The sequence below is a fragment of the Ambystoma mexicanum genome, chromosome 3p, assembly GCF_040938575.1.
Source record: "Ambystoma mexicanum isolate Mex_15411 chromosome 3p, UKY_AmexF1_1, whole genome shotgun sequence".
NCBI lineage: Eukaryota > Metazoa > Chordata > Amphibia > Caudata > Ambystomatidae > Ambystoma > Ambystoma mexicanum.
In genome coordinates, this window is record NC_090925.1 from 758,811,583 (window position 1) to 758,828,086 (window position 16,504).

The following is a 16,504-nucleotide window of genomic DNA, read 5'->3' on the forward strand; positions in this document are numbered from 1 at the left end:
CAAAATTCCAAGGTATTGACAGCGGCATTGGCCAACCGGCTAAAAAGGGTGGTACCCACACTGGTACACACAGACCAGACGGGGTATGTGCTGGAACGAAACACGGCATGGATTCTCCAGGGACTCCATCATGTGATTGACAGGATGAATCAAGAGGAGGGAGAATACACAGTGGCGTCATTAGATGCAATCAAAGCGTTCGATTCAGTGAACTGGGACTGGCTTCTGCAGGGCGCTCGCCCACTTCGGGATAGGCAGGGGATGGATAAAGCTGCTGTACAACGACCCGAGGGCCAGAGTTAAGACAGGCAGGCATGTCTCAGGGGAATGGAGCATAGGGCGAGGTACGAAACAGGGGTGCCCGCTGTCCCCTATGCTATATATATTGGCTCTGGAACCATTTGCGGCCTTCCTAAGGGCGGAGTACGGGGACACCGGGATAGTGATAGATGGGGAAACACACCAGATTTCAATATATGCAGACGACATACTGCTTTATGTCCAGGACCCACAAACCCACCTGCCAGACCTACTAGAGGCACTGGGAGCGTTTGGCAGGTTATCAGGAATTACCATCAACAAGGGAAAATCCTCACTGTTCTCCCTGGCAGGCCTGAGGGCGGCGACATCAGACCAGCTGCCACACCTGGGCCTGACATGGACTCCAATCACCTTCAGATACCTGGGGGTGGACATATATCACGCCACCATAGAAACACACATGGCCAACACGCAGGCAGCCCTGGACAAGATAGAGAACGCCATGCAGTTCTGGAAAACACTACCGCTGGGGATGATAGGCCGGGCGGCCCTAATGAAGATGATAGTTTTACCCCGACTCCTATATTATTTCACCAACACCCCCTACAACATCCCCGGGTCCTTCTTCAGACGATTACACTCCATGACAAGGGCCTTCCTATGGGGGGGAGGGAGGAACAGGTTAGCACTAAGCACATTACAAAGGGGCTACGAATGGGGAATGATTAAGCTCCAGGACTTTGAGCGTTACTACTTGGCCTCACAACTCCAATTCGTGGTCCGGTGGCTGGGGGAAGACACCTCCATAGACGCAATACTGTTTCGACCATCGCTCCAGCGATACTATTTGAAAGAACTCCTGTGGATAAACGAGACCCAAGCAAAAACCCTTCCCAGAATAGTCCAACTAGGCCGAACACTGTGGAAAAGAGCATGGAAAGTGCAGGGCATGAGAGACCCCTGTTCAAGGCACATCCCCCTGGTGGGACTGGTAGACACCCGTATAGCAAGCCTGGCAACGTTCAGAACACAGTGGGAAGACAAAGGAGTGGCCCAAATAGGTGATCTGTGGCAAGAAGGTCATTGGGTAGACTTTCAGACCCTGGCGGAGGAGCAGGACATCCACAGTGGCCAATTCATATTGTATAATAGCATGGTCCAAGGAATAAGAAAGAGGTGGGAGACCCATCCGGAAGAGGAGGACATGGGTGGGCCGCTGGACACCTGGTACAATGCATCCGACGGGGGACACACTGTGTCCAGACTTTACGATCAACTGTTGGGTTCCATCAACTCTAGTACACTGAACAGTCGAACAAAATGGGAGGAGGAACTTCAGCGACCCCTCAAGGATGAAGAATGGAACAGAGCCCTTCAATACGCAAAGAAAGTCTCCAGAAACGCAAGGTTCAGACAGCTGCAGTTCTATATAGTGCACAGGGCATATTTAACGCCTAAAAGAATGTCGAACATGGGGGACAGACAAATACGGAGTTGCCCACGCTGCCAGGAAGAACAGGCAGATATGGTGCACATGTTTTGGACATGCCCGGGAGTGGCAGCCTTCTAGAATACAACACAGGAAAGAGCGTTGAAGGCAGGAATCCATATGCGAGCCTGGTCGCCGGCGTCCTACATACTGGGCCTGTTCCCGAGGGGAGACAAGCAGAGGGTCCATGTAGCTAAGATGACAGACTTGATGACAATACTGGCGAAACGCTGCATCGCAATGGCATGGAAAGCAAGCGCAGGCCCCTCGATAGAAGGATGGTGGGCGGACCTACAAAAATGGGCAGTAGCAGAAACAACGGTCTGGACCAGAGCCTCGCAAAGGGGAGAAAATAACAGTGGGTCAGAATACTAGCGTGGAATACCTTGGTACAAGACTTATTTGGGAGCGACGAGGAAAACAACACAACTGATTCAAGCGAGCCGGGAGGAGAGGAGAACTGTCCTGTCCGCACCCGAGCGCAGCACACAGATTGGAACGAGGACACCATGACGGAGGAGGAGGGTGCCTAGCCGTGACCTGAGCGGATAAAGCACATTGTGAACTAAAACCTGAAAGTGCCAGAGCAAATGTTGAGAGTTGTTGTTTATTTGTGTTGTGTTTGTTTGTTGTTAAATGAAAATAAAGAATTTTTTTTTTTTTTTAAAACGGTCTCATCTGTTCATATTGCGCAGCTACACCTCCCTTCATTGGGGGAGGATCAAGATGGTGCATATTTGGAAAAACGTAGCACTCCAATACGTGTCCATGGATGTATGGTGAAATCTGATTATCTGCCTCCTTGGAATGTTTGTTCCCCCCCCCTCGGGTTTATCTTTAAAGAGGAATGGAAGTAGCTTTGGGTTGGAAAATATTATTGACCTGGACAAACAAGTACGATCCTCCATTGAATCATTAACACCTTTGGTATCACGCATCTCAAGAGCAACTTAAAGCTGCCTATTCCTCTATGTAAGGATCAGGCTTCCCATAGCTATTCAAAGGTACCACTGATCAATATAACAGATAACCCTATGAATACTTATATACACAAAGAAACAATTCCAGACTGTTGTAATTACTCTCCTGAATTAACCCAACCAATGAAAAATTATAGCTTACATGATTCCCTATCAAGGAATTCACCTGATGATAATAATGATGATGTACAGCCGTATACCTTCCCAGTGATTATTAGGATCCTGGAATTTTCGGATAAGGGCCATGACTTATCTGACTTAGAATTGAGAGATATTAAACAATCAATGAAAAAGGTGGAGTAAAAATTGGATAGAATTGAAGGATTTATGCTGGCATGTGAATTAGGTGTTCCAAAACAAAGACATGCTATGAATAATAATAGCATATGTGCCCAGAGGCGAGGTGAAAAAAGTACACAAACTGTAAGCGAAGTGATGATTGAAGCTGAGGGTGCTAGTGACTGTACGAATGAACCTGGAAAGGCTCCGTGCCCTTATGAGCATGGACTGAGTATAGGTTCAATCAATGAAGAATTGCTTGTCCTTAGGGCCTTGATAGGCGAACTTAGACAAAAAAAAACAATGTTTGAGGTGATGGACAGTCCATGTGTGGAGGGATTGGACACTCCGGATAGTCCATCGGCTCTTCTAAATGTTATGGAACATGCTAAAAATGAACAGGATGTACCTGCTGAATGAAACGAGATAACGGCTTTCATGTCACGAAGAATTTTAAAAAATATCTGCATGCATTAAAACGAACAGCCAAAAGGAAAAGAGAGGCACTTTTGTTGTTAAAAAAAAAGGCAGGAGAGCAAAGATACGGACCAGATCAAATTGGGAGCGGGGGAACCTTTGCAAAACAAATTAGTATCTCATGGTGAGGACGATCATATTGATCTTACACAACTCTCGATTGAGAGTCAAGCAGTACTCCTGCCATCTAACTCAAAACAAGGCGACCACTTTTCTACTTCCAATGACTGAAAAAAAAATAAGAACAAAACTGCCCTCTTGCCGAATGAGCTGAGCAATGTTTCATTGACTGATCCTGTATTAAACTGAGCAATGGTTCACTGCCTGCTCATGCTCCGCAGGTTACTAATGAACAAGTTTTAAAAAAAATTGTGTGTCCCCAGTCTCTGTTGATAAATTGCAAAAAAAACCCTTAAATTCCTATTTTCCTATATGTGGTAGAAGTTGTTCGACTAAAATTGTGAATTTGCCGAATGCGGCACCAATGCTTAAAGTGAATGAAGTCAGGTCCTCAGAATCTCGTAGCATGCCCCAGTATAGGAGATCCTATCTGGAAGCATGCCAAGATACTAGAAAATTCGAGGATTCAAACATTATGGTTGATAAGGAAACATTTCTTATCTTAAATGGTGCCAGTAAATTTAGAGAATTATCTGAAGTTATTTCTTGTAAAACCTTTGGTAACCCGATAGGAAATACACTTGAAAGAAATCTTACTAATCCCCCTATGACTGAGGCCCAGGAATGTAGTTCTAACGGTCCAGGAGTCTTTAAAGACTGTCATACGAATCCTGGGATAGCTTAGATAGCTATAGACTGTGAGAAAATGTTGAGAACATTAAGAAGAGCAATAGATGAGGGCTTGATTACATCTGGAAGTCTAACAAATGGCTTGACAGATACACCTGATGATCAAATGCCACTGAACTCTCCCTTGCCTTTAAACCAGCCAATAGCGGTACAGGGTAATGCTAGTATTGGTATTACATCAGATTCCACTGGATCCGTAAATGAGGGGTCATCTACAAATAGAATTAATTTGCAAATGAAGGATTGTGAATGTAATATTATTGGACTAGAAGGTAATCCCAATATTTTGGGTGCTTCACACATCAATAGGGCCTATTTTTTGGGGATATTATCCCGCATTCCGCAATTAAGATCACTTACTACTAAGGACTTTATAAGGATTTCCTTAGCAAGAGATAACAATCACAGAATGATTTGTTATTTACCCTCAGAAGCAATTTTGAAATATATCTGGTCCTTTAGAGCAGAGATAAGGGACCAAGGATTTACCTTGTTTATGTTTGGTAATGAACAAAGTGCAAAAGAATTTATTGCATACCCTCGACAGGTGGAAATGGAAAGTAGTACCAAGGTTTATGAAATCAAAAGTAATACAAGTGACCAAAATCAATCAATGACACATCTTCTAGGGTTAGCAGCCAATAACAAAAAAACATATCTTGGCTGGAACCTATGTTAAAAATGATTGTTGGATCTTTGTCAACACCACCAGCGCTCTAGCCATTTATAGAAGGGCAATTGAATGTCATCTCTTGGAATTCCTGTGGATTTAGAAACTTTGAAAACTGGTTTAATTTACTAGCTAATGATAAATATCCAGATATCCTCCTATTACAAGAAACCATGAAAATGGAGGTATTTATTATTCCTGGATATTGTACGTTTTGTTCTCCTGCTACTAGGGTTAATGGAGGGAGACCATAAGGAGGCTTAGTAATTGACATTAACAACAATATGAGATGTTATACACAACCTGTTTGGGAGTCAGATAATTTTCTGGGTGTAATATTGAGTTTGTTTAACAAATTAATCCAATATTATTAACAAATTTATATTGGAATCCTGCGTCCACACCTATTGAAACTCAATTTGATGAAATAGATAAATGTTTTGAAACATTCTATTCTCAAAAGGGTATCTATGACATCTTAATTGGTGGTGATTTTAACTCGGTATGTAACCAGAAGATGCCTGACGCTCAGTTAGGTAATAGGTCTCTATTAATGCAAAAAAGAGAAAAATTATGGAAACTTTATCTTGAAGATTGGGATATTGATAGTGTTGATTTCGATGTGAATGGATCCCATTTCACTTGGAGTCGTGAGGGAAATATGTCTATTATTGATTACATAGGTCTATCTCACAATATCAGTGATTTAGCTGGTCCCAAAATGATCTATCCTATAAAGCACGGTGATCATGCTCCACTTTCAATAAATCTGAGCGTTGGCCATTCTCTGTTAGAGATGGTTCCTGCTCTAACATTCCCTGAATTGGATCACTCTGCAATATCTCTTCGATGGAATTTGGGCCTTTGTAAGCGTTTTACAGCATATGTATCTAATGAGATCAATATAAACCATCATATGTCAACTGTAGAAAAGGAGATGATTTGTGTTAGAGCTATAGATAAGGCATTAATGCATTTTCATAAAAATGTTGCAAGTAGGATTAAGCACCCACATAGTTTGACCCTGAATGCAAAATGGTAAAAAGAGAAAAAAACAGGGAGTTGAGAAATTTGATAAAGAAACATCTTAGTGTACCTAACTATCTTAAACTTAAGAAGTATATTATGCTGAAATTTAAGAATAAGATGAGGGAACGTTGTATACAAAACTACAACAAAGATAACTGCCTATTAATTAGAGCCATTTGTAGCTATGATATACGTACTATTTGGCAGACCATCAAGTCCAGTAATGATCGAAGTATGGTTCTATCTGCTAATTCGATCCCTGCTCAGATTTGGTAGGAATATATGGCAGTGAAATTCAAACTTCCAGCTAGATGTGAAACTTCTGCCTTTGTATTAAAAGGGTATAATCAACTGGGACGTTTACAATGGACCCTGGAGGACATAAAATGGGCTATTGGGAATTTATCCTCTTCAAAATCTGCTGGACCTGATGGGATTCCTCCTTGTTTATATAAGTCCGATCCCGAAATGTGGGCTTGCATTCTCAAAGCTAAATTTGAAATGATCATGCTTTCTGGGAAAATTCCTCAGGAGTGGGTAATCTCTAATATGATTCCGATATATAAAAAGGGGGACCCGTCACTACCTGTGAACTATCGACCTATTTCTCTGATTAATACAGAAGCAAAGATCTTTGCAGCTCTGTTACTTTACGATCTAGAACAATATATCAATAAACACGATCTGTTTTCAAAATTTCAAATAGGCTTTAGGAAGTCGATGAGTACTATTCTAAATGGTACCATATTGTCTCATATACTATTTGGTACTAAAGGTAAAGATGTGTGCCCTGTTTACATGGCTCCTATTGATATGTCAGCGGCATTTGACTCTGTAATTTAAAATATTCTTTGGCATAAAATGGCTAAAATGGGCATACCTGCAATCCTAATATATTGGATTGTTCAACTACATACCAACACATCCTTTAAAATACGGATCACGAAAGAAGAGGGAGCGACTACAGACCCAATTAAAACATTCTTGGTCTGAAGCAAGGATGTAACCTTGCCGCTACTCTCTTTAATCTGTACATCGCTGATTTAGACCATCTCTGGAGGGAAATAAACCTTTTCTCAACTAAATTAGGAATACTTCGTCTGCAATAGCTAGCTTTGGCCGATGATTTAATTTTCTTTGATCCAACCCCATCAGGATTGCAGAATAAACTGAACTTGTTTGAGAAGTTTGCAGAAGAACATAATTTGAGCCCGAACCCAGCAAAAACCGCTATATTGACATTTGGTCTATGAATAAGAAGAAAAAACCTTTTCGATGGCATATTTTGAATTCTACTATTCCGCTAATAGCGGAAACTATCTATCTGGGTTATCATTTGGCAGAGAGGAATTTGATTAAGCTATGGGCTGATCAATTGAATATAAAAGCCAGACCACTTCTATCGCAATTAAAAATAATTATGGCGAAATATTGTAAATATTCTCTAGTGCCCCTGATTGACTTTTTGAATCTAACAATTGAAAGTGTTCTCCTATACTCTTTGGACATTTGTTTATTGGACATGGGTGAATATTTAGATGTTCTTCAGGGTCGCTTAGTAAAACTGGCTCTTCACCTACCACTATCTCTTCCAAATGATATACTCAGACATGGGTTTGGGTTGATTGCCCTTTCCACAAGAAGGAAATGGAGGCAATTGACTAATTATGCAAAAATGATAATGCCATCTAAACATTCCCTATATCAGGACTTGGAAATCAACTTACAGTTGAAGAATGTACCCTCATTAAATATGTATCAGAAGGAGATGCGGGCATATTTATCTAATGCTGAGATAACACCTGCAGATTTCTGTTTGAGACCTGGTCATGCGAAAAAGAAATTATTTGAGTTTGACTGGTGTAGGACTGTGCAAAAGATAGGTACTTTTAAAATGTTTACGGAATATGCTAAATTTCCAAGGAAAAGAAATCCCTGGCCAGGTTATTTAGAACTGTTTCCATGTAAGAATATGAGAACAGCATATATGAGATTCAGGATGAATTTATATCATACACGAGAAAGAACATACCACTGGAAAAAGAAGGGAGATGAGGTGAACATGTGAAAAATTTCGCTTTTCACCCTGTAATGAACCAGTGGAAACACTGAAGCATCATGTATTATATTGTAATCATTTTAAAATACAGAGGACCAACCTGTTGATGAAGTTTGCAAATAATCAATTTGAGGACTGTTTGGAATTTCTGAGGAACAGAATGATGAATTGTAATTATCGGCCATTGATTTATGCTTTGGTATGGATTTTGAAATATATTGAAAAGGAATTGGGAAAGAATAATGTTGCTGTACAAGATACCTGAGAAGAAATTGAATATTATATTGGTTGAGATGCTTAAATTTGTCTTTACATTTCTCTTTTTAGATATTTTAAAGTTTTTCTTTTAAATGTATGTATATATTTTTCAAATATGGATATTTTGTAAAGGTTCATTTTTGAACCATGGACAAAATAAAAAAATAAAATAGATAGCTCCATGGTCTTGCGTTTACCTGGGTGAGCCGCCACCAGTGAATCATGGCACCATTGTAAAGTGACATGCCTAGTAGCCTAATCGGGAATGAAGATACGACTTTGAACGTATGGCAATGATTGTATTATATCCATGTTGTATTCCTTCATTTCACTTGGTTCTTTTGCTACCCATTTCTGGATTAAAGACTTCAGTGAAGGCTGCAGAGTACATGTGCAAACCACCTGGTTATCTAGAAGTATTGCACCATCCCATGGTCGAGGAGGAGAACCATGGAGCCGTGATAAAGCATCAGCTTTCGAGTTCAACTGACCTGGACAGTAAGTCAACACGAAGTTGTACATTGACAAAAACTTGTGCCACCTGGCATGACGTGCAATAGTGCATTTTAGTGATTGCAGGGCGAGTAGATTCCTATGGTCCGTGTACACCTGTATGGGAGTTGCCGTACCTAGTAGGTGGTGTCTCCAAACTGTGAAGGCGTCTCTCACGGCTAACAGTTCACGTTCCGTGACCGTATAGTTTTGTTCGTACGGAGTGAGTTTACGTGAATGATAAGCCACCGGATGTAACAAACCGGAATCCTTACACAACTGTGATAGTACTGCACCAACCGCAACTTTTGATGCGTCAGCCTTCACATAAAATGGATGTCCAGGATCAGGATGTTGAAGTACAGGTGCAGTCGTAAAGGCTACTTTCAAAGTATCAAAAGCTTGTTGGGTCTCAACACTCCAAATGAACTGACGTTTGTTACTGGTCAACGCAGTCAAAGGGGCTACTGTTTCTGAAAAGGAGCGAATAAACCACCAAGAAATGACTGCAAGGCCTTAACGGTGGTAGGGGTGGGCCAATCCAGAACGGCCTTAACCTTGATATCACTCATCTTGATGCCCAGACTGGTGATGTAGTAACCGAAGAATTCAACTTCCTTAACATGGAACAAACATTTCTGGAGCTTGGCGTACAGGCGGGTTTCCAGCAGACACTGCAGAACAGTAGACACGTATTTAACATGTTCTTCATAGGTCGAGAAATATATCAGGATATCATCCAGATAAACAACTACGTACTGATCTAACATGTCGCTTAGTACGTCATTGATAAACCTTTAAAACGTAGCAGAGGTATTACAAAGCCCAAACGGCATTACAAGGTATTCAAAAAGGCCATATTTGGTCTTGAATGTGATCTTCCACTCATCCCCGCTTCTCATCCTTACGAGATTGTAAGCACCCCGTAAATCTAATTTCGTGAAATACTCAGAGGCACCCAAATGATCAAACAAGACAGATATGAGAGGAATGGGGCACTGATTGCGTATAGTCACCGCATTGAGTTTGCGATAATCAATACATGGTCGCAGGTCCCCTTCCTTCTTGGGTACGAAGAAGAGGGGATATGCAGCCGGGGAACGAGAATGACGTATGAAACCGTTCTCTAGGGAATGGTCCAGATATTCTTTGAGGACAGTGTTTTCCTTTTGGGCAAGAGAATAGATCCACCCTGAGGGAATCCTAGCCCCTTCCACAAGATCTATGGGACAATCATAAGGGCGATGTGGTGGAAGCATCTCTGCCCCTACCTTGTCGAAAACGTCCCAGAAGGACTCATACTCCTTAGGAAGAACAACCATTGATATGCCCCCAACCGGAGAGGCTGAATCCAACAATGAAAGACATGGGCTGAAGGTTTTGGCCTGTGTGGCAAAGCAGAGGTTGTCACAGTATTTCGAAGCAAACGTGACCAGTCCTGTTTGCCAGTCCACCGATGGGTTATGCAACACCAATCATGCTAAACCCAGTATAACCTTGAACTGGGGTGCTGCAATAACATCAAAATGTATCTTCTCCACGTGTCCAGAGGAGAGGATCATAGTGAGATCTATAATGCGTTCAGTGACTAGACCTGATAACAGTGTGGTACCATCCACTGCATTAACCAATTCCAGATGGTCTTTTGGTGTGACAGGGATGTTCCATTCGTGAACATATTAAGTGTCAATGTAGTTCCCTATAGCGCCTGAGTCTAAAACCGCCTGAATGGTTCTCCAGAAGGATAGGCCAGCATAGCTTGTAAAACAAAAGGAACAGACAAGCAGGAACCCTGTTTCTCATTGCTCGGCAAAGGGGTTCCCTCTATTGCCGGGCCCTGGCATTTCCCTGCTTCTTGGGTTTCTTTGGGCACGTTCTTAAATAGTGTTCTGAGGAGCCACAATAGAAGCATAAGTTGCTTTCCTTACGGTGCTCCCTTTCCTCGAAAGACAGAGGACCCCAAATGGCCCCGATATGCATGGGTTCCCCATCCCCTGCAGATGGAGCGCTTACTGGGGGTGGAGCAAGAAACATGCCTCTTTTTCCCCTTTCATTTCAGCTCTACGGGCATCTGTTTGCAAGACCAAGTCCAAAAGTTTGGGAAACTTAGAAGGCACCACAGGTACCGTGGCCAGAACATCCTTCAAAGTATTCGACAAGCCTTTGTAAAACAATGCAGCCTTCTTTTCATAAGGCCAACCTGTTTCGGCCACCAACTGATTGAACCGGGCTAGATAAGCCAACAAAGAGGTATCCCCTTGTTATAAGGATAGAAGTTCCAAATCAGTGGCCTGGGACTTGTATCTGGTATCGAATACACGGGACATAGCGGTGATCAATGCATCACAATCATTGAGTAATTGGCTCCCCTTCTCCAGCAACGGATTTGCCCACACTGCTGCTGTACCACCCAAATAAGACAAGACAAACGCTGACTTGGTGGTAGAGTCAGGGAACGAGGATGGTCGACACAAAAAGTGTAGCTAACACTGATTGATGAAGGTACAGAAGTGTTTGGGATCGCCATGGAAACGTTCCAGTGGAGCTAGGGGAAATTGGGCAGCCATGTACACAGGAGTGTTCTCCTGTCTGGTGGAGGATCCCCCTGAAGCGGAAGCCAAGCCTGATGCTGCACCAGAAGCACCCACTCCACCTGATTGCATACTGACTCGAAACTTGTGAAGATTGCGTTGAGTGGCTTCATGGGAAGCTGTCATATCAACTCTTAAGTCTGCCACTATTTGAGCCAATGCGGTCAACGGGTCGCTTGCAGCGTCCATTTTTAAAGGCTTCTGAATATGTTAGAACTCTCTGTTACTTCCTAGGTGGAGTTCTGTTCCGGCAGTTGAACCTGTCGTGTAGCGACAAGTTCTTTCTGCCAATGTACCTCTCAGGGGGATAGAGTAACCACCTGAGAAGTCTATTGACCCAAAGATGGAGGGACGCGATAGGAACCCGCTGACCTGCAAAGGAAAGACAAGGTTAACACTACAATGTATATAGGGAAAACAATAATCAAAGATAATAAGGTGTGTACCTTGCCCCCAGCAGGAGTTTCCCTGCAGGTGAATAGAATTCCTGTTTGATGTTAACTGGTGTATCCTATGAAGAGGACAATACAATGATTAAGGAATTGTGGGTTGTCTACTTTTAGCATGAACAGTGTTAAAAGAATCAGAAAACAATCTTACCAATAACCATAGTGTAGAGTTCCATACAAATCGTGAATGTCTGGAGATAGGTTGATGATGAAAAAAAATGCTCCTCCTAACACCGTGGCATGAGGATGCCTAACAGTGTCCCAAAAGGCAGTTCCAGTTCAATGGGTAGTTCAAACAATACACCTAACACCCACCGGCACGAGGACACCCCACAGAGTTTCCAGAAGACAATCCAAGTTCAAGCGGTATGTAGAAGTTCCAATAAGGTAAGTTGAGAGGAGTCAGCAGGTTTTGGTGTGAGTGATGATTTCAAGAGCAACGTAGGAATGAAGCGCAGAGTTAAAGACAAACAATTTGCTTGTCCGAGACCCAGGATACAAGAATACATAGTCGGGAGGTTTCCGGGTCGGTAAGAGTGCAGGCAAAACAGAGTCCAAATCGGCAGACACAACATGTCAGTAGCTTTCCAGTAGTCGTATCATGGCTTTCTTCGATATCAGGCAAAAGGGGGCAAGACAAAAGGATTACCGTGAGACGTAGCTGGATCGTAATTCAATAAGGCAAAAAGTCACAAGGTTCACAAGGCTGCAGAAAACAACTTCAGAAGAAGTGAATTCCAAACCAGGCGGGGTACAAGTAGGCAGGTGCTGAACACACGTGACCCTGTGGGAAAGGGTCTAACGTGAGAAAACACGTGACCTAAGGAACGCAAAGTGACCACGTTTCCACGGCAACCTCCAATGCTGCCAAAAAGAGACACAGCGTGTAGTTGTGGACTTGGGAATCCGATGGCAACGCCGGTCAGCTGCTAAACGGGAGACAGATGTAGAACGGGGACTTTCTGCTGGGAGATGAGATTTCGACCACACAGAATACCTGGATCGCCTTCGATTCCTGATACTGCCTTAATATAATATGTGTGACTGTAGCTGATCTGCTTGACTGAGTCTTGCCTTGCCAACCTATGTACATAAATTACAAAGGAAAGTTTTAATTTGCGGAGGCTGTCCACCTATTCCCTACATTTAATTTACACAATCCCTGCAGAAAGTGGATTTGCACTGGGACAGAGCACACCAATCTAACACATTTTCTAAATCAGTCATGCTCAATAGTGCAGAGGCTCACACTCTCTGACTGCCAGAATAGCAACATACATTACAACGTGTTCATGACAGTACAAGCGATTGAGCACATCCATCAACACTTAAAGAGTACCTAGGAAGGGCCTGTGGTTACAAGCTGGCCATGCTATAAGTTGGAAGACCCACATTGTTCATTGTCTTCTGCTGCATCCGCACCATGGATGCCATCCAGGATGCCCACGCCCTTGATGCCAAGTACACGTGCCTGGATAGGTGTCTGATTCAGCCCCTGCGGAGACCTACTGTGTGTGCCTCTGGAATGTTCATTGGCCTTCAGGTCCTTCTCATAGACTCTTCACCGTATCCATACCACCTCCCATATTTTTCAGAATCTTTTTTTTTGGTAGTAGACCCTGCATTTACTTTCGACAATATGTCTTGTTCCACATTTCTGTCTTCGAAGACAAGAGGGTGTGATGGGCACGAGACCTCAACAATCATGACCCCACCTGGATGACTTCATCAACACACACCTCCAACTCCCTTGATGAGAACACTCTTTTATGGTCCTTGTATATCAGGTCAGCCATTTTGTGACATGAAACTGCAAAGGTCTGTGTTTTTTGTAATGAAACCTACCCATTCCCGTTGAGATTCATACCGTTGCACACGCCAACTTATTTACAGTGTACGCAGAGCTCGGCATGGCTCAATAATGTCAAATGTATGGCTTCTTTAAATAAAAATCTGGATTCGTAGTGCACACCGTAGTGCACCAGCGACACCACGGCTGTTAAGCCAGTTAGCGATTCATTTTGTGATATCAACTGCTCAACATGTACTCAGATCTGAACCTGATATAACCACATGCGTAAGCACATGATTAGTGCATTCACAAACCACAAACCCGTAGCTCACGCTCCTAATCTACATCAAGGCCTTAGCGAGCATGACGTGCAAATCAATACATGTTCAAATAGAAGTGGAAACGCAACAATACGACATCCTCTAGCTGGAGCGACATCCATGGGAGAGATACCAGGCCCTACAGCCTGTTTGAGGATAGGATCAGTCAGGCAGGGCTCTTCAGTCACTTTGACAAGTGGCAAGTCCAAGAGCGGAAATGGAGATTGAGTACCAGTGACGAGGCAATGCTGCCAACCAGTGTGAGGCGGGAGAAGCTCGGAGAAGCTGGGTTTTCAAGTCAGCCAGGCAGGGGCCGAAAGGGCCATCTGAGAGGGATCAGGGCATGTTCTGGTGCCAGTGTGACAAGAGATAGGCCCAGAGAATCCAAGGTCTGCAGTCATAGGGCAAGGGTTCAAAGAGGCCAGGCTTTGCTGTCCTTTTGTGCGAGGAACAGTACAGAGTGGCCACACCTGGAGCCACTCTGACAACATAGAGCCCCGGAGAGAGCAGAGTGACAAGGGTGAGTCACAAAGAGATTAGGCTCTGCAGCCAGGGTGACAATGTTAGATTGAAGCCAGGCTGCAGATACCGTGACAGGGGCTGTTGCGAGGGAAGCACCTGCTCCCTGAAGGGTTAAGAGGCAAGACTGTGGGAGGAAGAAGAGGAGGAGCCTCAGGGAGAAAGAGGAAGCAGGCGATAATAAAGTAAAATGTTGATTCAAGATGGTGTCCCGAGTCCTCTGTTCCAAATCATTAGGCCAAAGCACAACAGAGCCACAGAGAGGCCAGGCTCAGACGTGCAGCCGTTTTCTCTGGGGAGAAGTGTATAACCTGGGCACTTGGCCACTTGTTAGACCAACAGCATATTTGTATGCCTTCATTTCTGTACCTCTGTACTTCATCAGGGACTACATAAATGTCACAGACAGTTTTTTCTTTGTGGCATAAAAGGCCACAGGTTTATTATACCAAGCCACATCAATCATCTATTTCAAAACTACTGTATGAGTGTCATCACAGCAAAACACACTTTGGCAAATTGTTCTTGTGCGGCAACAAGTCAAATAACTCATCACTTTTCTTGCTTCCCCGGTTGATGTCCAACCAACTCCACTTTAGGCCAACGCTCCCCCAACCGCCCTTGTCTGTGATCCACCTGCCCTTGCAGGAGATCCTGAGCTGGAGGAGTGCTGTTTCTGACAGGCAGTGGCGCCGCCAGGAATCAGATTTAGGAGGGGCACAGAGGGGGCCAAAGACAAAAGTAGGTGGGCACAGACAAAAGTAAGGGGAGAACTACTTAGGTAGGGGGATACATGGGGGGCACAGGGTTTCACAGGGGGGGGCCTGCCCCCCCAGGCCCACCTCTAGCAACACCACTGCTGACGGGGAAGCTGAGCTCTCTTATATTCCTCAAGCGCCCTCCCCAGCGGGCCTCAGAGGGGCGCTCAACCTTGGAGGAGCGAAAACCCCTCCTGATTGTTACTAAGCTCATTTTCTATTTGTAGTCTTATTTTTTTATTTTTACTAAGCTCATTTTCTAGTTCTGACAGTGCCACTGGTCGCTTACACACCGCCCTGCGACTGCAACGGTGTTGCACTCTGCATTTTCTTGTCCTTGCCGAAGGCTTTCTTATGCAGGGTGGGTGGGAGGAAAAAGTCCTTGTCTCGCCACATGTACGTCTTGCAGCCCACTGATGCTGCCTACAGCTGCACATGTCCCTTTATTCCACTGAGAGACAAAAGGACTTTTGTTGTTTGCCATGCCCCCCACCCCTTTCCTTTGTCTTTCTTCCCGGGCTTGCAGCCCATTTTCCCAGGCTTCTGCCACCCATTCTGCCATTTTGCAGGCTTAGCGTCTGATTTTGTGGACTTCAGCCCCCGTTGCCCTACCGTCCTCCTTGAGGGGGGCGGTACTCCTTGTCATTGTTGCCAGAAAGGACAGGTCCTGGAGCCAGGGTGACACGATAAAGGCCCAGGAAAACATTGCTCCGCAGCCTGTGTCAGAGGTGCCTGTAGATGGTTGATTGTAAAGAAACCTTTGTACGGGTTTGAGTGGACACCAGTATGTCATGTTTTCGGCCCATCCCTCCGGCCATGCCCCGCATGCCCATACCTCCGGCCATGCCCCGTTATCCAGCGCTCACTCTCCTCCACCTGTCCCCCAGGGCTCACACAGGCAACCCGGTGTGGCTCGCGCGCTGGCGAAACAATCGCTGCACGCTGTTCAGTCACGCTTGCGGCCGTTTCTCCATTGGCAGTTGCCATGGAGATTAGGTAGCCGCTTGATCCCTCGTACCGTGTTGGTCCGGTCACGTGACTCTTCCATACGGTCATGTGCCCCGGGTTCACGGTCACGTGACTCCAGTCATCGTCACGTGACCAGGAAGTGAACGTATATAAACCAGGCAGTACCTGTACTCCACGCTTCACAGCTGATTTCCTTGGAGACCCTGACTGGCGAACTTACTCGTGCTACTTACCCGGCTTCCTGAAACCTTGCTCTTGTTATTTGGACTTCCTACGGATCACGTTTGGCTACGGCGACATCG